Source organism: Mixophyes fleayi, chromosome 7, assembly GCF_038048845.1.
Source record: "Mixophyes fleayi isolate aMixFle1 chromosome 7, aMixFle1.hap1, whole genome shotgun sequence".
Taxonomy (NCBI): domain Eukaryota; kingdom Metazoa; phylum Chordata; class Amphibia; order Anura; family Limnodynastidae; genus Mixophyes; species Mixophyes fleayi.
The window spans coordinates 135,879,739-135,907,022 of NC_134408.1; the positions used below are offsets into that span (position 1 = coordinate 135,879,739).

The window sequence follows — 27,284 nt, forward strand, 5'->3', positions numbered from 1 at the left end:
AGTCTTTAAAGCTGCACTACCTCCATAGTGTAGGTCCCCCATCCCCCATTCCTGGAGCCCCCGGGGCCATGTAGCTGTTTTTCCTGGGCACCCTCATTTTTGTTATAGCCCTGAACGAAAAGCAGAGTTGTGTGTAAGGGGGAGGACCCATCACAGATAGTGATTGGTCCTCCCGCTCACCCAATAACCGCCTCCCCTGTTTTTTTGGCCAGAGATGCAAGAGAAACTTAAGACCCCCTGGATATAGGCTGCATGGAGCAGCCCTGCGGCTAAAAAATTTTTAAGTATTAAAGCTGCACTGCCACCGGCTAAAAGGTAATAGTGCACCTTAAATGTTTAAAGAGTTTTCAATGTCCTCTCAGCATAAAAATATCTCAGCAGAAATTCCCTTCTATCCTGTTGACGAACTATGTGTCCCTCCAAGAAAAATGTTGTATGGCATATCTTTTTGAATTACACTTCTTTTTATCTACAAATCACTTGTTGAAGGAGCTCCCGAGAGGGTAGACCCTCCCTACACATGCCGACCAGCTGGAGAGTTCATAAGTTGGGATTCCTCCACAAGGATTACCTGCTTACTGCTGTTTCCTATCTCTGAGTATGTTCAGTCCTTTAGCTATAGAAGTATATTACAGCTCAGAGAGCACCTAGCAATAAATCAGTGTTGTCAAGTGAATAATTAAGCCTAGGTGGCCCCAGTTTGGACAATACCACCTGGACAGTTCTCTATAACAGTAGCAGAGCTATGGGAGTCTGGTTCACCGCCATTGTTAGGAGCCACACATCCTGAAGCCAATCAAGGATCAGAGAAGAATTGGATATTCAGTAAATTTGACTAATCAGAGCTCTTAAAATATCAGGTGTTGAGGAGCTAAGATTTATAATTCTTCTCCACCTTCAGCAGTGATTACTGCTTTTACAGTTTACTTAATTTTGAAATTGAAACCTGGGACACCCATCTGGCATTGAAGTTTTGTTGGGTTTATAGTCTACAGGCTTTGCTTCCTTTCAAAGTCACTAAAATGATTAACAGATACAAACACCCCTAATTGATACTTGTATCAGGAGTGTGGAATTGAGGAAAATAAGCATTCCATGTCCTATATCTCCAGGGGCAGAAAAGGGGACTGTCCTGCAAGAATGTTGGACACCGGAATCTTGTGTTTGTCACATACGTTCTTTGTGCCTTAAGTGAACTCAACTTTTCAATATCTGCATGTTTATTCCACATTATGAGGAAGGTTTTGAGAGCTGGTTCACTGGAAAAAAGATGCTGTAACTCCTCATCATCAGCTATTTATACAGAACCACTAATTCCGCAGCGCTGTACAGAGAACCCACATCAGTCCCTGCCCCATCGGAGCTTACAGTCTAAATTCCCTAACATACTTATACAAACACACACACACATAGCAGCCAATTAACCTACTATTATATTTTTGGGAGGAAACTGGAGCACCCGGAGGAAACCCACACAAACACGGGGAGTACATAACACCTAAGCAATTTAATAAATTACCCCAACATGCAGGAATACACTTCAGAGTCCCGGTTACTGAGGAAAGGTCTGACTGACATCATAAAGCCTCCAAAGTACTTCTCTGCTAGTCATACTACTGCAAAAAAAATGTTATTACTTACACTGTACTAAGTCCATGTTTTTCACGAAAACACATAATCACAGGCTAGCGAGTAAAATAGGCCATAAAAGCTAAGGGGATTTTTAATGAATGACATTAAGCCACATTGGACCATAAGTTGGGCCACCTATTGTATAATTTGTGCCCACAGTCATCTTAAATCTTGTTTCAGACCCATTTATTCTGTCTGTTCACAGATTCTAAACAAACCATAATGGTTTGTTTTTTTGTTTTTTTTAGAATTAGTTTTACCCTTTTAATTGTTTTTATGCTGTCATTAGCTTAGTGGCAATGGTTTCTATGCAGCAATAATGTTTCTCTGTAAGAGAATGGAGCCATTAATGTAGACACATATTAGCATAATGCATTGAGGAAAATGTGGAAACTGATGCTTTGTGGAGTGAAGTGCTCCAATTTTGATACAAAATAGCTGTCTTCCTTGTGAAAGCTGCTTCAGTGTACTTTGTTCATGACTGGCGTTGTGGAAGCCTGGTGGCTCTATAGAATACTTCCTCTACATGAAATACACCATTGATGGCAGAATGATTTGCAGACATTTAAACAGTGGCTGTTCTATTTCTCTGCTGATGCAGCCTGGCACTTAGGTCGGGTTAATCCATTTCCAAACCCTACCCTGGAGGTAATCGTGGTCTTCAGCTATCTCTAGATTATTAGTATTGCCATATTCTAGAAAAGTGGTTATATGGTATAATATTTAGCATTGTGAATCTATTCTGCCTATATAACAAGAGGTACGTGATTACCAACTGGCCCTGGTTTCCCAGGTTTTAAAACTTTGACCCTGGGATTTTTTGTCATGGGAACTGTCCCTGATTTTTTTTTAGTTCTGAACAGTTGCACAATAGAATTTCCCTTTTTCTGCATGTCATATATCATTTTTGCAATTCAGCCTTATTCTCTACGCTTTATATGTTTATATTTATTGTGAACAGGAGAATTTTAAAAAAAAACAGAATGCATTATGTTCAAATTCAGTAAACATGACATGCTGGTGATTGTAGTTCGTAGAGCATGGAGCGTGGTCTGCTTAGATTCCCAGGCTAAGCAGCAGAACATCCCTGGATATTATTGTATAATGTTGGCAGTTATGGAGTTGCTGTCTGTAGATTGTATAGTGTTTTTGTTACAGGACAGGCTAAGTATTAGCCTGAAACTATCAGCTAAAGGCTAAGCAATTAATAGAAACATAACTAGTGGGACAGCTGTTAAGTCCAATGACTTTTTTTCTGACAGCCCTGTACTGAATGGTTTGTATGTAAAATTCCCCAGGCATTTACGCCTGGAGAATTACCTGTTACAGGCTCTGTGAGCGGTAACTATCTACCAAAACGTTCACGTCCTGGGCATGGCAGACCTATGTTTTATTTTGTTGTTAGGAGATGAGGTTTATAATTACAAATTAGTTTCTTCCTGGAGAACCCCTTTAAAGGATCACTGCCAGTAAAATGTTAACGTTCAGCTGCTCCTCCATCTTAGCGGAGTCTTAGGAACTGAACTTTGAAGCAATTTTTTTCCCAGGCAATTCTGTGAAAAAGGTGTCAGCTTATTCTGTGTTTAGAAGTGTTAACCAGCCTAATATGTCTGCCCGATGGGGACCAATAGGAAGCCAGGAGCTCTGATCCATGTGCAATTAGCATATGCCCTTGTTGCACTATAGCAGGGAAGGCTAACCTGTGACACTCCAGGTGTTGTGAAACTACAAGCCCCAGCATGCTTTGCCAGCTATCAGCTAGTTATCTATTGGCAAAGAATGCTGGGGCTTGTAGTTTCACAACACCTGGAGTGTCACAGGTTAGCCATCACTGCACTATAGCAATATTGGAACCCAGGGAAACTGTTCAGTGTGCAGGTCCTGGTGCTGCATTAAGGCTGGGTACACATTTCAGTGTTTCCAGCTAATTATATGGCCAATCAAACGATAAACGAGCGTTCGACCTGATATCACATTAGTGTGTGCGCTGCAACACTAATGACTGATTATCGTTCAAAGCACATCCTATCATTTCATTTTATTTTTAAACCAGACTAAAAATGACGTTTAACGATGAAACGATCTTGTTCCAATTCTGCAGTGTGTATGCACTCAGGACCGGCAGTGTCTATAGATCTCTATGGAGTGTGCAGAGTCACCATCTTTTCAGCCGATGGTTATGACAGATGAAGATCACAGATCTGAAGGTAAATCGTGTAAAATGTGTATAGTGTGTACACATGAATCGGCTGCTGATCGGGACTTTTTTTTTTTTTTTATCGTTGGTGAAATTGTTAAGGATATCGCATCTGGAGAAATTTTGTATAGTGTGCACCCAGCCTTAGAGGAAGGAGCAGCTCAAATAAAGTTAACATTAATACACATTGTGGGATTGCTCCTTTAAGTAATTTCTTTTATGCATACCTTTATATGCTTTATTCAAAATGTTTTGTTTTGTATTAGTGACCTTCTGATGAGATTAATACTTTTGCATTACCATAGCCAAAACAGCTGCTATTATGGCTGCTCTGACATTCCATTGTCTACTGCTGTACTCTGTGTATACAAAATATTTTCATTCAGTTTAGTAGAACAAAAATTAAGTACAAATAATGAAAAACCATAATACATAATGCCTGTTTCCTCTGCCCATAATATGTGTTTCTGAAAAGATAAATTATTCCAGAACTTTATTTTTTATATATTTGCAGAACTCTTTGCTATGTAAAACAGTCTTAGCAATGATTTCTTAGTACATGACTGCTTGTTGAATCGGATATACACCTGAATATATATAACTGATATTCATCTGACACCGTTTAAACTTGATTCCCCTGGACTGGGGCTGGTCTATTTCACCAGGTTACCAGAATCAACAATGAAATATTATAGCATGCAGTAACATGCTGCATAACTTTGAAGGAAGGTGCCCAGGTAGGATGTTATTAAAAACTAAAATGAGAGGTCCCAGGGATGGTGGCATGTGCCCAAGTTGCCCTCCCCACCTCAGGTACAGAGGGCATCAGTCAGACTGAGTCATGTTTTGCTGGGCTGTGACATCATAACTCAGCGCCACACTCCCAGTCCATTACTAATATGGAGGAACAGCAGCTTCACAGGTAAGAAGCTGGTGGCTGCTGCATCTCTGTTGTGGGGTCGCTATTAGGATAATAAAATGAAAACATTATGTCACTCATTCAGTGTTTTAGGCACCCCCTAAACCTTAGCTCCCTCGATGACTCGGTGGACATCCCCTTTAAATACTTTAAAACTTTATTCTCACAAATATCTCCTGTGAGTGTCTAATCCTCTCACAACACACTGGATTGGGTTTGTAACCTAGTGGCAGTCATGCCTGACCCAGTTATTGTGTAACAAGGTGACAAAGAGGAGACAATCACAAACCTCTCATTTAGCCGATAGATGGTACATAAAGATAACATAAATCTGTGTCTATGAAAATGTTTTCAGCTAGAGTGTCTTTAAATTTATGTCTACCTTTTATTTTGAGATTAGAGTGTATTTAAATTTATGTCTACATTTTTTTTTTTGAGGTTAGAGTGCCTTTAAATTTATGTCTACGTTTTTTTTGAGGTTAGAGTGCCTTTAAATTTATGTCCACGTTTCTTCTTTAGAGGTTAGAGTGCCTTTAAATTTATATCCATGGGTTTTTTTTGAGGTTAGAGTGCCTTTAAAACTACCGACCAGGCTGACCCACATCAGTCTGACCTTAGACCCCGGAGAGAAGTCTCAAGCGCTTGGCCCCTTTGTTCATTCACATACCCAACAAACTGCGCAACAGACAGAACTCTGCTGAGAGAAACTATACTGAAGCCAATGCAGGGAAATGTGATCTCAATATAAAGAGTTTGCTAAGCTGTTCTCTCCCTGCCAAGTGTGTGTGGTCATCTGTGCCAACAAGATCATCAGCGTTTCCCTTTCCAAATTAAAACCTTGAATTGCAGATTTTTCTTCATGTGGATTCTGTCCAGACTTGTTGACTTGCGTCCTGCACTTATATGCTGAGGTATTGCTGCGGGCTGCAGATAAACCATGAATTTCAAGGATAAAATACCATACACTATAGAGCTGCTTTCTGTTTTATTCCACATAACTTAAAATAACTTCATTTCAAATAGCAGTGCTTAATGTGATATTAAATACTTAATAGAAGTTCTGGTGCGCTCCATTTAAATGTAATATAACAGTAATTTGAAATAAGTGATGGGCAACAGCTGGCCCTAGGGCCATATTTGGACCTCTCATCCTTCGCCTGCTCCCCAACTCCTTCCTGCGTTATTGTTAGATATATTTGCTAATGCCTGCTGATATTTTATCACAGATATGCGTCTTGCTCTTTGATTACATGTATTGTTTAGTTTATTGCTGATTTTAAGGGTATGATGTTGCCCAGAAATGTCCAAAATTATAAGGATTAAGGATTAGCCTGCGTGTTTTTTTAATTTATGAATCTGGGTTTGTAGAAGAAACGTTTGCGCACAAGCAGATGGATTAAGACAAAATGTATACGGTAAGTTCTTTATTTCCGCCATAATGCCGTAGAAAAATAAGAACTCAATAAACCATTGTAAACCATGTTACTTTAAATTGAAGGCTATGAATAAGAAACTGAGGAGATCTATTCTTTAAAAAAAAAATAATGCATATAACTTAAAAGACATTGGTTTTACAAGGAAGATTCTAATGTTGACAGCTGAGAATCTGAAACATCAACATGTAGGGATATATCATCTGAATTCCCATGAGCCTCTGCTCAAAGATGTTTTCTCTTTTTATAACCACTGGAAATGTGTTTTAGCTGAACTGCCAATAAATGTGGTTTTCATGTGTCTATATGAATTACTCATCTTCAGTAAACATACATTTCTTCGAGGAATGGGTCTGTTCTGTGCCTAAATGACTTCAACGTTAGTCTTAAATATTTAGATTATAGGAGTGATTGAGATAGTCAGGTGCAGGCTGGTTTGCAAGGCCCTTAGGTGACTGTGCTGTGATTTCAATAATGGGAACGTCCATGGGAGCTCACTAGTGCCCCACAGAGCCAATTGCACAAATCCCTGCGGTTGTATGGAATATGCCAAAAAAGATTTGTAAAAGAACAGATTAGTTGTACTTGTTGTTTTGAAGGTTTTAAGGAAGCAAATATGATTGGCAATTTTGATGCTTAAAATGTTCTTGTTCATGGTTTGCTTTCAGAAGTTTAATATTTTCCTAGAGTTAAAATTTTGCTTTGGATATGGATTTCTCTGTGTCTCAGTGATTTCAATAGTTTCTTATGAATCGATAGACCACACTCTCATGAATATTGGCTTAGCCCACAAGATAGCCACCATCACTGTTGTTAGGTGACATGTACACTTATTATTTTGGATTCCCAAATGTACACAACCAATAGTAATATAGACATGCGATTGGTTTCCGTGTAGTCTGATTTATACACCAACAGTGTACCACAGTAAGTCCACCTAGCAAATAAAAAAAAAATTAAAGGAGTGTTTTGACAAATAGTTACACTTAGTTATCTTGCAATTGGCTTAAAGTCACATGACCTACAATACAGTCGCCCATTCTGTATTTTTGTTTGAGTGTAGTTAATGGAGCAGCAATGAGGTACAGGTATATCTCAGTTCACTTTATTTTACTCAGCAGTAAAGAATCTGTGAACACATGTTCCTTAATAATTACCTATGTTTCAGTATATGTCCTTTAAATGACATGTCCACCTTCAGACAACCTTGATTTATGGGTTTGTACATCTCTCCTGCTATATTATTTGATCTTTTTGATGTTCTTTTGTGTTTTTCGGCGAAGCCTTTTCATCTACCAGGGAGTTTAGTTTAGTTTTGGTGCATTTAGAAATGTCACTGCTTAGGTTTGCTCTGTGAGCCGTTTTGTGGCTTGGGGCAGAGATGCTCAAACCCAGTCCTCAAGAGCTACCAGCAGGTCATGTTTTCAGGATTTCTGCCTGTCGTACCTCCTTCTCTCGTTCTCCCCTTTCTCCACCAGCCCCGCCTTTCTCTCCCTTACTTTAATGGCTCCCTCTTGTACCTGTCTGTCCACCCTCCCTTAGGATGTGAGCTCGTATGAGCAGGGCCCCTCTCCCCTCCTGTCTCCATAGCTGTTCTTCTGCTCCATCTTCGCCCATATGTCTGCCCGGAGTTCTGAAGTATTGGTACTTTGTGTTTATTGCTCTGTGCTATGTCACCCTGTATGGTCTTCTCTTTGTATTATGTACAGCGCTGCGGAAACCTTGTGGCGCCTAACAAATAAATGATAATAATAATAAAAATAGGAACAGGTGGAATTATTACTAACCCAGAAAAATAGGTTAACTCACCTGTGCAAGATTAAAGAATTCCTGAAAACATGAACTGTTGGTAGCACTTGAGTTTGGGCAATGAATGTAAACACTGTAGCTCAGCTGATATAAAAGATTAGTTGAAAAGCATAGAATTAAGTGTTGTTGTACATGTATTAACAGCTTTTATATCAGCTGAGCTACAGAGTTTATAGTCATTGCCCAAGAAGGGCTTGTACAACCCAATAAATGAAAGTTGTCTATAGCTGGAAAATCCCTTATGAAGTGAAAATACTCTCAGTATATTAGTGACCTTTATAAAGATATAAGTTACAGTTGCTGGTTCTGCAATTCACTTTCTCCTACTTACGCAATATCTCACACTTTCCTTCTCGGCCAAGTACATTCCAACTGTACTTTCAGAATCTGTGAAATGAAAATGTTACCTCTTATTCTACGTTCACACTGGCCTTAAAACTCTACATTCAAGATTTGTTTCTTATGCACGTTACGTGTATGTAAATGGACATCAAAATAAAAATCATTGTACCCAAATCCATTCACGTGCCATTAGGTTGCATTTTTTTTAACACTTCTTGTACCTTTTCAATGTCAAAGCAGTTGAAAATGAACATTTGTGTCAATGGGAGCCTTTGAAAACACAATGATTCAATTATTACAAATTCTGAGGCAGATTCAATTGACCGCGCTACTCTTGAGAGTAACGCGGCTTGCACACTATTACAGTTAGTACGACACTTTCAATGCTGATTTTAGCTCACGGCTCAGGGAGGCGCGAGCGAATGTGGGTCACGTTACTCTCGAGAGTAACACGGACAATTGAATCTGATTAACGTGATAAATTAACCTATATAATAATAATAATAATAATAATAATAATAATAATAAAAATGAGATGTAGTTAAGAGGCATTCGTGTATGCGTTTTCACATGTGTTTGGCTTATACAAGATAACAATTTCCTGTTTTACCACAGATGCCTGTTTAAAAAACGCAGCTTGAACGCATAAAAATGAATATTAAACACGTACATAAATGTAATGTGGTTTATATGTGTTTATATGTGTTTGTACTTGTGTGTAATAAAAGAAATGTATGCAAATAATAGCGTGGATCTAGCCTTAGTCCAAAATGTGCTTAACTAAAGCGAGGTACACACTACACAGTTTTCATCCAAAAGTCGGGTCAGTGTGTGCAGTGACACGATGGTCAAAAGTCTGCCCAAATGGATGATTGTTGCCTCATTTGGTTGGTCGTACCGTTAAATATTTTCGTTACAATCTCGTTTCCGTTGTGTAGTGTGTATAAACTTCCGACCGATGTGTATGAAATTACAGTCATTGCTCACAACAACATGGCTGAAAAAAGTCGCTAAAGGGACGTCCGCTCGTCCCTTTATCTTCTTAAACAAGGCTAGTGTGTATGCAGTCCATGGACCGAGCGATCGGAACATCGATCGGGTGTAAAATCGATCGGCATAAAAAGTTGGTGGAAAATTCTGTAGTGTGTACCCAGCTTAACCAGTGAGGTTTCTCCTGCACCGTTTCCTTGACATTCCACTTATTTCCAAATAAAACAGCTGCTATGTCTATAGCACATTTAAATGCTTATTTCCAGGTACCAAGAACATTTATCTGTGGATCTTAACTATAGTAACAAAATCCATACTTTGTAACATTTACAAAGAAAAATAACTTTAATAAGAACATATCTGCTGAAAATAATTGTAGAACTTAACTTTTAGCAGAAAGCACAAAGGGTACAAACAGTACAAACCAAAGATGTTAAAAATATTGAGTCCTCATTTTGCAACTTTTAACAAGAAAGCAATATAAAAACATCGATTGAAATCTTTATCTACAGATTTTTTGGGACATTTTTAATATGATGAAATAGTCGTCAGTGGGAAGGAATACAAAGAGGGGGGTGGAGAGGGGATAGGATCGGACGCTTTATTTATATTTATGATATATGTCTTATGACAATAAAATAAAGCTGTATATACAAATAAATTATGTAAGTTTTTTTTAATGTAAATTAAAGTAAAGTTGTTTTCTTTGTTCTTGATAAGTGATTTTTTCCTTTCTAGCTACAAACTATATTGCATTTTTAACAAAGGAAACGGTGGTGGACCCCAACGGTTTTGTGTAGTTATAAATCTATCAATACAATATGGATAACATATGGATTGTTTTTTATCATAACACAACAATGTGAAATTGTTGTCATAAATAAAACCACCTTGGACAAATATGAAAATGTTTGAAAACCATCAGAATTAAAACTTTTTTGTTAAAGTATAATTCACATATAATCCCATTTTCTTATATTGAACAAATGTGTCCTGATACACATGTTGGGAAACTGTAATCTACTGGTTACGTTAAAGGGACATTGCACCAAAATATTAATTTAAGGAACAAAAATGTGTTGTGTAGATGTTAAACATGAAATATCATCATCATCAGCTATTTATATAGCACCACTAATTCTGCAGCGCTGTACAGAGAACTCACTCACATCAGTCCCTGCCCCCATTGGAAGTTACACAATCTCATTTAAGAGGTATTTTGTTAAAAATAAGTAATAGAGTAATATTTTACATCAATCAGTACAACATGTGCAAATATTTACATGTATAATATGTTCAATACGTGTCCATTCGTAACACATATAATATATTACTTTTGTCAGATTAGGGTTCATAACCTATAGCCTCCTAAAGTAAATGAAGATTGATAAGTCTAACATACCTTTGAATTAAATAGCGCAATGTATCATCCATTTAAAAGCTAAATCTATTTCTGGGGGAAAAAAATATACATTATTAATAAATGACTAAGTGACTTGTGAGAGTACCTTGTGATGTCAGATAAGGACCTGGATAGGCAGTTTATTTGCCCTCCATTTAAAAGCTTGTCCACTCTTGGAAAAATATATATCTTTTAAAGGTTAAACACTAAGGGGCATATTCAATTCTTTTGAATCCCCGCGGCGTTAAAACTATTACCGTTATTAATAGTAATAGTAAGCTGGATTTCAGCTCGCGGCTCAGGGAGCTGCGAGCTGAAATCCAACGAGAAAACTACCGTAATAACGGTATTTACGCACACTATTACCGTAATGATGGTAATAGTGTGCGCGCCGTGAGTTTTTGGGCGTTTTCGCCAACAAGTGAATATGCCCCTAAGGGTGATTTATATAATTGCTAAACTTACTTAATACAAATAAATTGCTAGATAGACTCTATAACAGAGTATCTAACGGCTGCGATCTCTCTTCACTGTTTACAAATGGTTTCTAAAGGAACCATTTGGAGGATGATAGACCAGATATATCACCTGACACTTTCATTCTCATGATGTCATTGTCATTTCATGATGTCATTGTCATTTCATGTTGTCATTGGTGGCTTCAAACTCCCAGCACCATTTGCATTATGTGATTGATTGATTGAAACCCTCAGTGCTATTGGGGAATTTTGAGAAAAGGATGGGCACATCCCAGTACGGGAGAGAGGAGATGTTAGATTCGCTCTCTCTAATAGAGTGTATCTAATCAATGATTTGTGCTGGTTACATTTAATTTTATTAGGACAAGTAGATTGGTGATATACAATCAGATTCAAACTTGGGGGTATATTTACTAAACTGCAGGTTTGAAAAAGTGGAGATGTTGCCTATAGCAACCAATCAGATTCTAGTTATCATTTATTTAGTATATTCTACAAAATGAAAGCTAGAATCTGATTGGTTGCTATAGGCAACATCTCCACTTTTTCAAACCGGCAGTTTAGTAAATATACCCCTTGGTCCTTATATCAGTAAAATGAATGATTTTTTTTAACCTTATGATATATAGCTATTTAACTGTTACCTTATTTATTTATGTTGCTATGCTACAGACAAGTCCAAACTATTTTATGAGACAAGCAAATGAAGGGAAGCTGATCTGCTTGTCCCTCTTTTTGTTGAGATGAGCTATAGGCAGCTGCATTGGAAGACAATGAGGCCTCTCATTGGCCAATAGCACCTGCGGGCTTGGGGACCGTTTTCATTCCTCTTAAGAAACAGGATTGTTTCTAGCTGAGCTGGAAAACATCTTTCGCAGTCTGCTTAATGGATCCACCACACCTCCACTAGGGAACACGCAGCTTCCGCCCACGGCCAGCCAGCATGCGTGTACATATATTAAAGAGGGACTTAAGAACTAAAAGTTGATCCAATTTGAAAAATGACCTTGCAACATTTAGACGGTTACATATGACAGAAAACAAGATTGTTAGCAGTTCAGGTATGGGATCTATTATTTGGAATTCTTTCGGACCTGACTTTTATGGATAAGGGTTTCTCCATCTGTCTGAGAACCATGCTAAACTACATTTAAAAATTAACCCTTTTCGTCCCAAACTGCCACCGACATCCCCTCCTGGTTAAAGCCTAGTAGTGCTCTTCACAGTGACAGTAGGAAGAACCATTTATTGATCATGGCATAATCACAGAACAAAAGCAATGATATACCTTTTATTTTCTTTATGAGTGTCAGAACTTTCTTGATGATTACTTTTCACATAACAGATCCCATACTTGTATAAGTGCAAGCAGTGCCTCGCGCCTCATTGATGTACCTCCTTGTGATTTGACAGGCTGCCTTCTCATGGAAAGTTGTCTTTTTCTATAAACTTGAAACGTTGTACCTATACACAGTTATTATGTTCCATCATTATTTTATAGCTGATTTTTTCCAAGTACTGGAGTCAGTTGGACTGGCACTCTAGGAAACAGGCTTTCTAGAAACGCCTCTCTTTAGAGCCCCTAAAAGGGTCCGTTACTGCAATATTTTTATGTATAATTGAACAGTTCAGTGGTGATATCTACGTTTGATACAATGTTATCTTTTGTTGTGAACAGTTGTGCTGAACAATATTACTAAGGGGTGGATGCATTTATCATCTACAGGATGGAACCTCAGTGCTGTGTAGGAGTCTTAGGGGTAAATGTATCAAGCTGAGAGTTTTCCGGCGGGTTTGAAAAGTGGAGATGTTGCCTATAGCAACCAATCAGATTCTAGCTGTCATTTTGTAGACTGTACTAAATAAATGATAGCTAGCATCTGATTGTTTTTTCAAACCCACCGGAAAACTCTCAGCTTGATACATTTACCCCTTAGGGGTATATTCAATTAGCGGATGAACATCGCGGCTACGCGCGGCTGGGCATTTTTTTATGTTAATACAGTACCGCAACATTGCGGATTTCCCTTTGCAACCCTGTGGGGGTCGAATGGAAATCCATGGATGTTGCAGTAACGCAGAGCTCCTTCGGGTCCGTTCCAGAGGCACTGCGTGCTTAATTGAATATGCCCCTTATTCTTATATATTATGTCCCTGAGTCATTTAAGAGAGCAAATCATAAAAAGGAGTAACTTTGCATGTGGGCAAAACCATGTTGCATGGTAGGGGGAGATTATTTAAAATTTATAGTTGGGGTAGGGCATGTCCTAGATCAACTTTAAATTTCACTGTAAAAATAAAGCTATCAAGTATTTGCATGATAGATGAAAAAACAGCCAGTATTTATCTTATGTGCAAAATAATAAACAAATTTGCACCCCTGGCATTGTTACATGGTTTGTCCCGGAGAACATTTGCTCCTTTTTTTTGCCTTACTTTCCTTAATGACTCAGGCTCTATATTCTTATATACTATATAGGTGGTACGATCCCTATACTCAGCTGTGCACAGTCACTGTATACGGCATCTATGTAGTATACTAGCCCATATCAATAATTGTATTGTAGTTGTTTGTACAAGGCTTCAGGAGACAAAGTATATACTGATAAGCACGATTGACCTGTAATATGACACTGCTGTCTGCTCTTAGGCTACTATCTTTGCCCGTTATTGTAATGTTAGATATATGCTGCCTTACCATGGGTGATTACTTGTGCCTGTTCCAACAGCTGGCATGTGCCAACCTTCACTCTGTAGCTTAAAGGGGTTTTACCCCTTCAGGTGACTTTACTTATTGTCTTGCTCTTACTATTCTGCTCTGGCATCTTTGCTACATTTGCATCCAGAGAGCAATATGATGTCGTGCGATAGAGCCAGGTCCATAAACACCTCTGTCTAGTGATATCTGGTTAATAGGTACAGAGGGCAGCCAGGGGAATAAAGCAAAGCATTACGTAAAAGCCGCAGAAAGCCATATATTGGCCAACAAGTTAAAGACAACTAAAGGTGGAAAGTCCCTTTTAACTCACCACTGACCTATTAGTAGTAAACGATAAACTATTAACAAGTGTGGTTGTTTTTTGATTCAATGGAAAAATAACTGTTATGTACATTGTATATTTATAACCCATACTATTTTCTTGGCTTTTGGTTATACAAAGTCCTGCCTACATAATAAGAAAGCAAAATGCTACATAGTATCCCCGTATCCAATCAAGTATAGATCCTTTTACATTTCTACTAGAATACGAAAGGTCCTTTCAAGTAGATTTCTTGGCTATAGGTCTTAGTCATACTTAACAACCTTTGAAAAGTGAATTCTGGGAGATCCCAGGCAGGGGGCGTGGTTCGGAGGGCGTGAGGGGCGGGGTGCGGTCAATTGTGTCATTTTAGCCCAAAACCCACGACACAAACATAACTTTGTCGTGGGGGGCGGGAATCGCGTCATTTTGACGAGTAAGATGCCATATGCGGGATACTTGCCTGCTCTCCCGGGAGTCCGGGAGACTTACCCGGATTTCGGGAGAGTTGGCAAGTACATAGGTGTTGTTAGCTGCTCTGCTATTAATGGCACACATAATACCAGCACATGCTATATTATGTTCTAATGGGATCCTGTGTGATCTCTTTTTCATAAATATCACCCCTCCCCCCTCCACACACACATAGACACTTTGTGTGGGGCCCAGCTCGTTACGCCCCTGCACCAGGGTCAATGGTGGGATAAGCCAGTATGTCGGTGGAACATGTGGAAAACTGCACAAACACAAGAAGAACATACAAGCTCCAGGCAGTCCGCACAGCCAGAATCCAGCTCTGTCATGCAGCAATACTAACCAATGTGCCACCGTGCAGAATAAAGACACTGCATTTGCCTATATGTTTACCCTGATTTTGAGAGGAACAGCTGGGACTTGTGGAGAGGGATAATACACTATGTTATAGGAAAGGGAACGCATTCTTCAGTAAGGAGTTATTCAGTGCAGTTACGTTGCCCATGTGTTTCCAATTTGTATTTTTTTTTCTCTTGGCTGCTCCAGAATTATATAGCACAATTGTACTAGTATGAGGGGTGGTTGGAGACGAGCCGCATTAACTCTGACTGGCTCAGGAAAAGTAACTGGCTTCTTTGTGAGTGAATCCAGTAGTTCTGTGACCTAGAATCAGACAGCGGTGATGGTCTATATAGCATCTATAATGCGGGATGGCAGGTTGAGGGTAGGGAGCGTTCTGCCTGCTGCTCTCAAACACTTTTCATCTGCTTAATTGAATTCATCTTGGAATATTTAGCTGCAGACTGTCTCTCCGTAGCCGGGATAGAGGTTCACGCACGGTTCAGATTGAGAGATGTATCTGATGTTGAGTCCCGTAGAACAGTCAGTACGATCCCCTCTGCCTGTGTTTAGCACGGATCAACATCTGGCGGCTGGAGTGAGACACTTGGGCTTAACGTGATATCTTTCCACACAGACTACATAAGACCTCAGTTATTTCAGCAAGAAGAATACAGTTATTATATCACTCTAGGTGTATATCTGAGCAGATGTGAAGTGCACATGCTTTTCGTTTGGCAGGGGAGCGCCAGCCAAGCTTTTATTTTGGAGTTTTACGTAAAATAATAATAAGACTGGTTTTCTGCACAGGTCTGCCTTTGATTCACGTTCATTTTACGTCCAGAATGGCTGCTCTCAATCATCTCGCCCTATAACTTTTTTTTTAAGAGATAGTAACTTTTAGACATGAATAAAATCCTTAACAGGTTTTCACTAAGCACAATGATGTATCTGTGGGTCTCTCTGAGGTGCAGTGTTTTGGAGACGCTTAGCATCTATATTTCATAGTTGCCTACTCTCCCGGAGTGTCCGGGAGACTCCCGAATTTTTAGGAGTTCTCCCGGACTCCCGAGAGAGCAGGCAAAAATCTCGGACCCAGCTGTCGCCGTTGTTAAAGATGGTGGTGGCGGGGGTTAAACGCGCCATCGTGGCCCCACCCCCTGCTGTGATTGGCTAAGATTGACAGGGGTGGAGCCTAACGGCGCAACACGTATGGCCACGCCCCCCTTGACGGACCCCCTCCCGGACAGCTGCCTTCAAAAGTAGGCAAGTGTGCTATATTTAAAGAGTACATGTTACCTATACACCGTGGAGGCAGCCATTGTGGATGTAGTCCAGTGATTATTAACAGGCAGCCCTCCGAGCCTTCGCCTGCAGCCCCCAGCTCCCTCCTGCTTTATTGTAAGATTTGTTTGTTATAGCTTGTAACATTTGCTTAAATGCCTGCTGGTATGTTACATAAAATAGCCACTTGTAGTAGGCTCAGTAGAAGGGGAAAAAACCATAATATATTTTCATTCAAAAGATTCCAGAGCAGAACGTCTGAAGTGCATAAAGATTGGTACACACTACAGGTTTTTCACCCAATTATTGTGCCAATCACACGATAAATGAGCGTTTAGTAAGAGATCGCATTAGTGTGTACGCTCCCACGATCATGTTCTATCGTTCTAAAGCTTTGATTTGGTTTTATAAACTTCCTAAAAATCACGATCAATGATCATCATCATCATCATCATCATCAGTTACTTATATAGCGCCACTAATTCCGCAGCGCTGTACAGAGAGCTCATTCACATCAATCCCTGCCCCATAGGAGCTTACAGTCTAAATTCCCTAACATAGACACACACACAGACCGAGAGAGACTAGGGTCAATTTTAATAGCAGCCAATTAACCTACTAGTATGTTTGTGGAGTGTGGGAGGAAACCGGAGCACCTGGAGGAAACCCACGCAGACAAAGGGAGAACATACAAACTCCACACAGATAAGGCCATAGTTGGGAATTGAACTCATGACCCCAGTGCTGTGAGGCAGAAGTGCTAACCACTAGGCCACTGTGCTGTGATGGAACGATGTTGGGCAAATGTGGAAGTGTGTAAGCACTCACCAATAGCAGTGTAGGCAGATCTCTATAGAGTGTGCAGAGTCACAATCTTTTTTCATCAGATGGTCATGACAGATGAAGAGCACAGATCTGAAGGTAAATTGTGTAGGTGTGTACACATAAATCTGCATGCTCATCAGGACTTTCAGTCGTTGGCAAAAACGTTACAGAAGTCGCAGCCCAAGTAAAATGCAATAGTGTGTACTCAGCTTCAGACCAGGCACAGTGGCCAATCATGACAAAGAACGTCATCCGGTTCACACAGCAGGTTGTAAGTTCTTTGCTCTTAGAAGTTACAATTTAGTCCATACTTGCCAACTCTCCCGGAATTTCCGTGAGACTCCTGAAATTCGGGTCGGTCTTATGGACTCCCAGGAGAGCAGGCAAGTCTCCCGCAACTGCCTAGCCTAAATGACGCGATTCACGTCATTTTGGCCCCGCCCACCACAACAAAACGGCATTTCCGTCAGTGGGGGGGGGGGAGGGAGGGAATGACGCGTTTAGCTGCGCCCAGCCCCCTCCCGCCCTCAAGTCATGCTCCTCTCCCGGACTACACTTGTCGAAAGTAGACAAGTATGATTTAGTCTTTATTTAGTTTTTGGCATCTCATAGTCTCCCTTCTCTATCACTATACACTTGCAACATTTTGAGCTCCAGTGTTCCAATACTTTAACATGCATTCTAGTTATATGATAACGTGGTACCGAATAGAGTCTATGTAATATTATAGCGTTCCATCCATTACATGCCTCCTGAATCCGTCCGTGTTCAATGTGTCAGAAAGGATAGCAATCTGCCATATATTGAAAGGGTTCATTCAATTAGTATTGAGAGTTCTCTGGTGCCCGGGGCACTTACCATGTCTTACCCCAGGTCCTTAAAAGTATCCCTGTTGCATGGTTCATTTTTATGCATTGTATTAGGAGATAAATAGAGGGCAGGGGGCACTTTCCTGTGAACTTCTGACCCTCATCTGGAAAGGACATGTGACAGCCACCCTGTGAATTAAAGTGACTCCTCCATTATAACTTGTGAAGTATTTTCTCTCCAAACCACAATTACTAATTTGAAGCCTATTAGAGCTGAAAGAGCCAAGTGGAGGTTTTCTTTTTTTTTTTTTTGTTTAATTTATTTTTATAGTGTAGAATAGTTTAATATGTTCACACCACTTCAGACACAATGTGCCTCTAAAATGAACTGGTACAGAAGAGACAAAATAATTGAAGAAATACTTAAAGTCTGCAGTGTTTAACTGGGATCTGTTAATAAAATATCTTATAATTGTATTCATGTAAAAAAAAATGGCTGTATAATATAGTCACATAGATTTCCCAGTTGGGGCACAACTTTTAGTTTTTTATTGATATTATTACTGGATTTAATCCATCCATCATCATCATCATTATCATTTATTTATATAGCGCCACTAATTCCGCAGCGATGTATAGAGAACTCATTCACATCAGTCCCTGCCCCATTGGAGCTTACAGTCTAAATTCCCTAACATACACACACACATACAGACAGAGACAGACTAGGGTCAATTTGTTTGCAGCCAATTAACCTACTAATATGTTTTTGGAGTGTGGGGGGAAACCGGAGCACCCGGAGGAAACCCACGCAAACACGGGGAGAACATACAAATTCCACACAGATAAGGTCATGGTCGGGAATTGAACTCATAACCCCAGTGCTGTGAGGCAGAAGTGCTAACCACTAAGCCACCGTGCTGCACATTTACATTCTTCTATTGGTGTCTAAAAATTTAGTAAAAGTATGGTTTTTAATGCCAGTGGATCAGGGGCCCATTGCTGAACGGATGTTGCAATATTGCAGCCAATATCAGTAAGATATTGCAATGCCCACTAACAATCTGATTAAGATCAATCGGATCATTATCGGCATGTTGGTAAATTTGTTTGGAAGATAACCACTATTGCCCTGTGTGCACTTATCTTAAATCTGTATTAGCAGGACCCAGTTAATATAAGAGACAGAGATATATGCACAGCTGGAGAAAGCCAAGGTTTAATGGACATTAATCTTAGAGGAGGCTTACGGTGGTGCTCACAGTGCCCCACACACAGCGCATGGCTTTATAAATTACAAATTTAAAGAATGGATAACTGCACATTGAAGCATACAAACCTAGCATAGTATGCCCAGCAATAGCTAGTATATTTTACCCAATTTCCAGCATAATATTTGCACCAAAATACTCTGCAGTATAAAATAGTTTCAAGAATGTCCAGCACGGTATTCAGTGACCCCAATAATGTCAAGTAATATCATATTGATCCACCAAGTAGGCATTATATCAGCAGTAGGGACTCTGTTTATTATATCAGCAGTAGTGACCCGGACATTATATCAGCAGTGGGGACCTGGGCATTATATCAGCAGTAGGGACTCTGTTTATTATATCAGCAGTAGTGACCCGGACATTATATCAGCAGTGGGGACCTGGGCATTATATCAGCAGTAGGGACTCTGTTTATTATATCAGCAGTAGTGACCCGGACATTATATCAGCTGTAGTGACCCGGGCATTATATCAGCAGTAGTGACCCGGGCATTATATCAGCAGTAGTGACCCGGGCATTATATCAGCAGTAGTGACCCGGACATTATATCAGCAGTGGTGACCCGGGCATTATATCAGCAGTAGTGACCCGGGCATTATATCAGCAGTGGTGACCCGGGCATTATATCAGCAGTGGTGACCCGGGCATTATATCAGCAGTGGTGACCCGGCCATTATATCAGCAGTGGTGACCCGGGCATTATATCAGCAGTGGTGACCCGGGCATTATATCAGCAGTGGTGACCCGGGCATTATATCAGCAGTGGTGACCCGGGCATTATATCAGCAGTGGTGACCCGGGCATTATATCAGCAGTGGTGCACTCAAATATTATTCCATCAATAATGTCCTTGGACATTATATCAGTTGCAGATCCCAATGCATTATGCTATCACTAAATTGTCATTTCCTATGATTGAGCGATGCTATGTTATACGTCTGTGAGCACAAACCCTTTTAAGTAGGGTAGAGGTTGAATTTAAAGGGCACTTAAATCTTAGAATTACTATATTTGTCTTTCACCAAGTTCTCGCTGAACAAAGAGAGGAAATCACTATTATCCCAATAAGGACAAATACCGCTACAGTAAGAACACCAGCTAATTGGCAATCGTTACAGATTCTGTTTAGACCTCTGGTTCCTGCATTGTAATGTGGAATAATGCATGGGTTTAAAACTCTTTGATCATTTCTGTTATCAGGAATTAACTTTCCTCTCTCCGCCACCAGAGGATTCTAATTATTTTTAGACCCTGGCTTGTGAAGCAACATCGTGAAATGTTACACTGCATAAATTCCCTAACATCTGTCTCAAATCCCTGAGTTTTCCTTTCAAAGGCTACTACTAACACAGTAATCTCATTTCCTTCACTCAATTTCCTCAAAATGTGACACCTCTTAGCCGTTTAACATATCTGTTGATGTACAAGTAGTATAACTCCATGGCCTTATCTGTATGGAGTTTGTATGTTCTCCCATGTTTGCGTCCCACACTCCAAAAACAAACTAGTAGGTTATTTGGCTGCTATTAGATTGCCCTTAGTCTCCCTCGGTCTGTGTGTGTGTATGTTAGGGAATTTAGATTGTAAGCTCCAATGGGGCAGGGACTGATGTGAGTGGCGTTATATAAATAAATAGATGAGGAAGATAACTCTCATTTACTAAAGCTTCTGAGAGAAGTCAAGGTGTTGCCCATAGCAACCAATCAGAGTCTATCTATCATTTTCTAGATACTAGTACTAGATAAATGATAGCTAGGATCTGATTGGTTGACATGGGCAACACCTCCACTTTTCCTTTTAAATCCACCCATCAGACTTTGGAGTGTTTTGTCAAAAACAGAAGTGTAATCGGGATGAAAGGATGGACACACAGAGAAAGTGTTCTGTAGTGGAATACAGGGATATTACCAGAATGGTACAGATAGTGCATTGTTTTCAGTGCAGAGGAGAACATTGGGACATTCTGTTGAATGGAAATAAAATAAGAGATAAACTGACAAATCGCTTATTTCTGCATTAATTTTGTTTTACTAAGGATTATTCCAACTAACAAATGTAAAGGAAATTGGTGAAATTATTTAAAGGAGACGTCCACTGATTTTGTTTCAAATTCATATCCTCCAATAGATAATGAGATGATTTGAAAATAGTATTATTTATTTTTTGCTCCCTTACGGTAGAAAACAACGTTTTAACTGTCGGTTTCTTTACAGCACTAAGGGGTAACTATTTGCAGAGCGCTGCATTGTTGGTGCAACAATGTGGAAATGTAATGCTGCCCACAGACGGTGCTTTAGCTACAGCAATATTGGGCAAATGGGCCTATATTGGCAGCGTGTGTGGACCAAACATGACACCCATGCCTGATACAGTGCCTAAAATTGATCAGATCATTAAACATTGAACATGTTAGCACTCATGCCTAATTTTCAGCAGAGGAGGTCCAAGTGATGAGTGCAGGGGGTTGGTGACGTGATTTGTGTCATGTCCCTACTGCGAGGGAGGGGGGGAGGCCATAATGATGCGATAGGCAGCAGATTGTGTCATCGGGTCCCTCCTCAGCCCACTTTACTAAGGAAGTGGGTGAGATCCAGGGGGGTGCCCTGCTCTTCCGGGAGTCTGGGAGAACTCACGGAAATTTGAGAGTCTCTTGGACATTCTGGGACAGTAGGCACGTAAGTGATTTAGCCAGAAGATGACCCCAGATTACCGACCAAATGGGCTGTGGGGGCTGGAGTAATGAACAAGATTGGGACACCAGGAGTGGAAATTTTGACAGCACTGCAGTCCCAGTATAATAAATAGAAGTCCTTAAGACCAATGCCCATAGTTGCCACTCCAAGGACCCCAATCTTGATAGTTAGTTACCCCAGCCCCCAAAGCCTAGGAGGGGATTGGAAAGAGCCCTAGTGTGTCTCAGCACAGGGCTGATAGCCTCTGGGTGGGGGGCACTCTGTTTTTTTTTGGACCACTCTCCATTGAGGCGCTATTTCTTCACTGACCTGTTTGGACTAGCTTTCACTATAGCATGGGGACCCTACACCGGAGTGAATGTACCAGTGTTGCCCCCTATCAAATGTCCCTCTGCGGCCTGGAGATTGAGTCTTATGCCCCTGCTCCAGTGAGTGTTATTTATTTGCTGGGTTTTTTTTAACAAATCGGAACAATTCACAAAGTCATTTGGCAGGGAATATATGAAATACAATCGATTTACTAAAATTCTGCCAAATTTCAGAATCAACTGATTGGGATTTCCCATCTATATTCACCAGTGTACGAAGCTGAACTTTTCCTGTGTCTCCCGCAGTACAACCTGTTTGACTCCCATTAATATCTTAAGCAACTTATGATAATCGAAGACTTTATGCCCTGTCTTCATTTCAAATGTCATAAATGTGTCATTTGTAATGTTAGCTCCTTACTGTAAGCTGCATATTGTACAGTTGAGTTGGGCAAAGGGCACACCATTGACATTAGCTTATCCTGCCAACTCCAAGGTGGTAAAATGAAGGCTTTATACATGGTAGAAAACCTTTATCATCAGCCAGGTTATCCACATAATAATCGTTTCAGTGATTTAGCCGAGCAGGTATCTGATCCAGGCACATTGTAAACAGATAAAGGACATTGCTCATCCAACTTGGCATCACTACTGCTCATTATAAATGATGTACTGGTTCCTCCAGTAGGGTAATGTGATTTGGTTTGGTTCCAACAATTACAGAAAGTTACAGGACTGAACTCCCACTATGTGATCTTTCCTTCTCCTACCTATACACATGCATGGAAGTGTCACAGGCTCTCTTAACAACAAATGACATTTGGCCAAGTGACAAAACAAATCTGCCAAGTGATAAGTGATATTTGGAATCACAATTTTTCTGCAGATATCTAGAGTGGTTAGTAACATAATAATCCATTAGTGCTATAATAGTGAGAGATAGCCTGCAAACGGGAAGACTTATGCGATTTAGGACGGTGCACATTTATAGACCAATGCACTTGCTTAACTAACACAAAAATATATTAGTACACATGATTAAGTGATATCCTCTCATATTACAAAGACATATATTTAATCATAGCACCGTACAACGGCCGATGAGGAAGCTTCTGTGTTAGTTCTGTGTTTCCAGAGAGAAATGAAAGTGTTTCCATTTCCCTGAAAATGACCCAGTAATATATCAGTGGTTTTGTTTTTAAGGGTAACATTATTTTTAGGAGTGATTGCCAATTTAAAATTAGTTTTCTTCCTCAGTCTTATGTCACCCTGGACTTTCACGACAATGAAAGTTGGTTAATAGGATCATTCTCTCAGCATGTGTGGTTGGGGTGAACAAAGCAGCATAAATTAATGAGCTGGTGTAATAATTCCTGCAACAGTCAAACAGCCAGTTATGTTTTTAAAAATATTATAGTGAGCGAGAGAACCTGTAAATTTGTACGACAGTTGTAAATATATACAATATATACCCCATACATGCCCACTTTTAAGATTCCTCCTCCAGGAGATCCGAGGGAGAAGTCATGTGACATGGGGTAGGAGGAGGGCGTGGTGTCATTTTGCATCACCATAGCCCCACCCCCACTACAAAAAGCCGAAATTCACGGCATTGAATGGAGGGGGCGGGGATTGATGACGCGATTAAGCCCCCTCCATTCACTGCTGTGAATTTCGCCAAATTTTGGGAGTTTTGCCTACTCTTTCCCGGAAATTCAGGAGCCTCCCGGGAATTCCGGGAGAGTAGGCAGGTAAGATATATCCTATGCTTACGCATATATTAAAAGCTTGGGATAATTTCCTAATACGTTTATAAAACTGTTCTAAACTTTTTCCCCCTTTGAAAAAAGGTATTTCGTGGATCAGTGATGTCACTGTTCGCAAGAGAACCAATATTTTGTATTCTCATGATTATCGGTCAAGCTCACGAAATGACAGGTGCACTATTAAGAACAGATACGGAGAATTACTTGTAGTAGGGGTTAATCATCCAGTGAATGAATATTTCCAATTTTGATTCATTCATATTCAATTGAATCTATGTAAGTCGATCTGTTGCCTTTGCTTTTTTAAAGTACGTCACATTGTTTGGTCCGTGGACATGTGTGTTCATTCGCTGGCTTTGTGCGTTCCGTCGCTGGTAATTTCTGCACCTCTCCTGTTTTTTGGTGTGTACAATTCTAGCTATTGCGCTAAACTTTAAACCAGAAATTTATTTTAAAAGTGGACATAGTAATGACGATAGTATGTGTCTCAAAATTATTCTTATGTAGTATTTTTTACATACACCATCCCCTTAACCGTTCGTTCCCTGGACTATTCACCCTATAAAGCTGACTGTATACTGGCCAATCTGGCTCCCTAGCCTGAGCACTAAACAGCTGGATCAATCAGTGCACCATTAGTGAGGACAGATGATATGTATAGTTTGGAGCAGAGAAGGGACCGAGGGGACATGATAGAAACTTTCAAATATATCAAGGGTTATAACAAGGTGCAGGAGGGAAACATTCTACAATGGAAGAGAAGTATTAGAACACAAGGACATGTACTGACACTGGGGGGGGGGAGTAGGTTCAGAGGAAATGTGAGGAAAAACGAATTCACAGAACGGTAGTGGATAAGTGGAATAGTCTCCCATCAGAGATGGTAGAGGATAATACAGTAGAGCAATGTAAACATGCTTGGCATAGACACAGGGCCGGATTAAGGGAATGGAGGCCCCTGGGCTAAGGGGCCCTCCATTCCCCGCGAGGCCCCCAATGTGAGCCGTCCGCCGCCCCCCACCCCCCGCGAGGACCCCCCCAAGCACTTACCTGTCAGTGCAGTCCTCCGTCCCGGCGCGCTGTAAGCTCCTTACTGAGGAGATCTCGCGAGAGTTCATGAACTCTCGCGAGATATCCTCAGTAAGCAGACTACAGCGCGCTGGGACGGAGGACTGCACTGACAGTACTCAGCAGCATCGATCGGGCCGAGGGCGCCCCCGCCCCCGACCGATCAATAATGCTGCTGAGGAGTTTGAAGGGCCCCCTGGATGCCCGAGGCCCCTGGGCTATAGCCCAGTTAGACCTCGGGTTAATCCGGCCCTGCATAGACATAAGGATATCCTTACAAAGAATAAAGGACCAAATAGGGTTTGAGTTTATTGTAGGTTAAAAAATGGGCAGACTAGATTGGCCAAGCGGTTCTTATCTGCTGTCAAATTCTGTGTTTCTATGTTTAAGAGCAGCTGAGTGTGGCCAAAATGGCCGCCTCACCCTCTGCAAAAATGTAAAGTGCTGTGAGTCCTATTGGGAGAAAGGTCCTATATAAATAAAGAACTAATATTATTGATGCAAAGCATAATGAGGTAATGAGGGCTTGTTGTGTACTGGTTCTTTCACTTATATATATTTTTTGAATCAGCAGCCTATTTTCAATGGAAAAAACTGCAGATGGCCCAGTGACCCAGCCCAAGGTAGTCCACTATGGGACTGGCCTGGTGGGCAAATTCCCCACTGCCCCCCAGCCCAGCCTGCCCCTGATTGACCATGGTTTTAGAAGACTCGCTCAATGCCTAAAATTAACGCCCAGAGGGGCATATTCAATTGTCGGCGGAAACGCCGAAAATCTCGCGGTTCGCTCATTATTACCGTTATTACGGTAATAGTGCGCGGAAAAACGTTATTACTGTAGTTTTCTAGCTGGATTTCAGCTCGCAGCTCCCTGACCCGCGAGCTGAAATCCAGCGAGAAAACTACAGTAGCTAACTACTACCGTAATAACGGTGGTAGTTTTAACGTGCCGCGCCACGGAAACAACACAATTGAATATGCCCCAGTGTGTTGATAGTTTTGTTACATAGAATCCAGTGATTTCTCTTATGTTTGAATGGTATTATTACAGGGAGGGCTACATAGCTGACCTTCCTATTCTGTTAGGTTCACTGTTGCCATTTCCCTTTTCTCTGTAGTCCAGGAAGACCCCCACCCTAATTCATTGCACAAGCCTCTCTGATTCCTCAGCATGTCCGTGCTTGGTAATTATGTCTCAAGCAGAGCTTGTTAATGCCTGACATCATGATCCAATCACTCTCCAGGTTTTGCAATAATGCGAAGCACAAGCGGAGTGTCAGCAAGGCAGGCAGCCAGAAGTGCCTCGCACAGCTTCCTTCATTGTTCTTAGGGACTCAGGAAAAATACGATTTCACAATAAAATATATCTCACAGTTTTTGGCTGTCTTCAAACCTTCCTGTCTCTGCCTTGGTTTCCCCCGGAATGTCAGCAGAAGGGAGAGTCAGTGAAATCTTCACCTTGTAAATGTTGTATAGAAAAAAAAAAGATATCACTTTATATAGCGAGTTCTCCCAGCATCTGTTTAAGAGCTTTCTGCACACTTCAAAGTGGCCCAAGCTGGGGCTTTTGTCATTGTTTTATTTATGTAGCAGAAGTATTCAGAGGACTAACTAGAATAATTCAGCAGAGCACATAAATGTGGATAGGTGATGCAGGGTTTAAAGGCCAAGTCAATTTTTTTTTTAAAATATATGTTTAAAAAGCCTGGACCATAAGGTTAATTCCTGCAATAGAAAAATGTACACATCTCTTGCTACTTCACTTTTACATCTTGTTTTCATAGGAAAGGTGATGGAACAGGCACAAGCAAACTGTCTCCATCATTTTCTTGATGTCCCTGGGAGTTTCAGACACCCAGCACAGAGGCAAACGCAGGATTTGTAGAGGGGGGTTTCCACATGCCGCCGCCAGGGGGCGTGACCAGCATGCATGGGGGCGTGGCTATAATTTTAGACAGTGCTTGGCTGCTCTCCAACTCTTCCTATCCCCATAATACTGCGTGGACTCCTGTGAGGTGCACACAGCTCTCCCTTTTCAAGCAGAGCTGTGTGAAGCTGGGGCAGGGTCCAGCCACCTAAATTATACAGTGCCCCAGGCTTGTAGGGGGGTTTTCGAGGCACTAGGAACCCCCCCCTCGGTTTGCCTATGCAGCACCAAAAGCGTTTGAAACCCCCAGTGCTGTCAGGAAAATGTTATACTTTGGAGACTTGTTGTTTCCT

At 40.7% G+C, this 27,284-nt stretch overlaps 1 protein-coding gene and 1 long non-coding RNA gene across 8 annotated transcripts in view; one reads left to right on the forward strand and one right to left on the reverse strand.

Moving 5' to 3' along the window:
• FMNL2 (formin like 2) overlaps window positions 1-27,284 on the forward strand; it is a 184,872-nt gene that overhangs the window by 28,557 nt on the left and 129,031 nt on the right. The gene's annotated exons all lie outside the window — the stretch shown is intronic.
• Window positions 6,254-10,778, reverse strand: LOC142097078 (uncharacterized). Its single transcript, XR_012678116.1, has 3 exons — window positions 10,725-10,778; window positions 8,322-8,377; window positions 6,254-7,118 (listed from the first exon to the last, which is right to left on the reverse strand). It is a non-coding gene; the product is annotated as an uncharacterized LOC142097078 (long non-coding RNA).